Here is a 2318-nt window from a genome sequence, read left to right as displayed (position 1 = left end):
TTTCCCAATTGGTTCCGATCTTGATAACAATGTATAGCGTAGATATGAAAACAAATTTTGTAATACAAGGAATCAACCTATAGTTTCTCTTCATTTTCTAACTATTAGTGATTAAGGACCTATGCACTTCACACAAATCTGTCACACATGAATCAAGCTCTAAACCCTATTCAATGCATGAGTTATAATTTAGGATCATCCCCTCCAACATGAAGCCCATTTACCAAACCAAACCCTTGAAATAGAATCGCAATACCTTTAGCTTCATTCCCCAACTTAATTGACTAAATCATGCTTTCTAATTTCAAAGCATAGCATGTTTGTCTCTTCAGAGACATCTAGTAAAATTGAAACAATACAAAGAAAATTAGCATGGCCCCCTGCACAAGGATGGCACGAATCCAAAAATGGTCCAAATTTTTCCTTCCAAAAAGAGCATGCCATGCACTGATGAGGTGCAATAGTTACCATCAAACCACCTCATTATTGTAATATTGAAACCCGCCACACAAACGCACACACCATCCTTTTGAGAAAAAAAAAAGTAGCTCACAAATGTAGCTCTTCCATGCACCCCACTTCCGCATATGAGTGAGCAATTTAATGGCAATTCATCCTTTCTAGTTGTCCAACATAAAAACCCAACTGGAGCAAATAGCAAGCAAGGAAGGATAGCGTACAAAACAAAAGGGAGTTATGCTTAGTAAGGATGACTCAACTCAAATGGAAATTTTATCTTGCATATGGAAACAACCCACCCCTCTCAATGATGGCAGTACAGGTGGCTCCTAGCATCTACATATAGCTTTATGGCATGTAAATGAATGCTAGTGGTTGTGGCAACAAAACATGTGCAAAGCATTGCCATGGAGGGAGGTTAGGATATCATGGTGGTGGAGGACAAGGAGAGGAGGGGAGGGCAAGATAGAGAGAAAGAAAGAAAGATCTATTAACATCTACAAAAGACCTCACAGATCTATAACACAAAGTACAAACACCAAAAAGTGACGTACTACATCTAGATAACTAGAGGATTGAGGGGGGGTGCATGAATCTCATCTTTTCTTGAGTTTTTATAGGGAATAACGACATTCTAATACTTTCATAAAGTGGCCTTTATAACATCAGTTTAAGACTGAGAGTCTTGGGGTTTGGATTTCACGCCCTAATTTGTACTTGCCCATCACGATAAACCACCCATTTTCAAGCTTTTGTGCTTCCTTTACTTTGGTGAGATCAATATTTCATTATTTGAGCTAGATCGGATTGAGCTCCTTAGATATCCAAATCTTTGTACCTATGTGTCTGTTTAAGTATCTTAACTCTTGCTGCCCTCCCTCTGAAGTAGACTTGTGCTTGTGTGCCATTTTGACTAATATTGCATATATCACTTCCTTCTCAAGGCATATATCATGTCATCTATGTCTTTCTCCTCATCATCATGAATACAACCATCTTTCAACCCCCCAGTGCTTAAGCTCATTCTATTATTCACTCTAGACTCTTGCTCTTTTACTTAGCTTTATTTACTTTGTTACTAGCATCTACAATGATCTCTTCTTTGATAGAACTTACTTGGTTAGTGATCATCTCCTTAACCGTGGTGTAGATATGTTGCATTTGTGTAAGACTTCGGCCAAAAATTCATGTTTTCCATTGCTCTCCATGTCTTGTACCTTCCTTCCAAGAGCTACAAGTTGGAGCTTGAGCTCTCACATTTCCTCTTGTTGCAAGTATTATATCTTCTCCTGTCAATCTGAAACCTCCTCCGCTTTTGATAAATCTTGATTTGGAGGGGCCGGGGGGTATGGGCAGCAATGGTCGAGTAAGAGATCTTGTTGGTTGATTGGGCACCCCTTTTTTCTTTACTTTTTGTGAGCAAAAAAGGAATTCTATTAAAAAAGAGAATAAAAATTATAGCCGAACCTTAATTCAAGTTGGCAAGCAAGGCAAAGTATGCAGTATAATAGACAACCACCGTTTAACATAAAGAACAAGTCTTGAGGCTTAGGTTATGCCTGAAAACCAAAGAGTTCCTAGGATCAAGATTTGGTGCAATGTTAGTACTTGAACCAAATTCTCGAATTTGACCTGGTAATCATTTAAGGAGCTCCGATCCCCCAAAGTCACACTCTTCCAAACAGCATTCAAAAGTGAGATGTGCAGCACTGAATCGTCGATGGATATGACTGCTACAAGGGTCGAACAAAGACACAATTCCAAAACAAATGGAAGTGGTCTTCAAATTGCATTCTACAAAGTGAACAAACCGGCGAAATCTCCTTCCAAGATGTGATTATCCTTAGTAGGCATCTTGG

At 38.9% G+C, this 2318-nt stretch overlaps 1 non-coding gene across 1 annotated transcript; it reads left to right on the top strand.

Moving 5' to 3' along the window:
• The first annotated feature begins 322 nt into the window (after positions 1-322).
• LOC147891949 (U6 spliceosomal RNA) lies at positions 323-422 on the top strand. The gene has a single exon (XR_015542546.1). It is a non-coding gene; the product is annotated as a U6 spliceosomal RNA (small nuclear RNA).
• Positions 423-2318: the final 1896 nt, after the last annotated feature.

The sequence above is a fragment of the Dipteris shenzhenensis genome, chromosome 17 (assembly GCF_047967505.1).
Source record: "Dipteris shenzhenensis isolate YYH24624 ecotype China chromosome 17, Dip_SZ_1.0, whole genome shotgun sequence".
Lineage (NCBI taxonomy): Eukaryota > Viridiplantae > Streptophyta > Polypodiopsida > Gleicheniales > Dipteridaceae > Dipteris > Dipteris shenzhenensis.
Note: the sequence above shows the minus strand (reverse complement) of the source record. Positions and strands in the feature narration are given on the sequence as shown.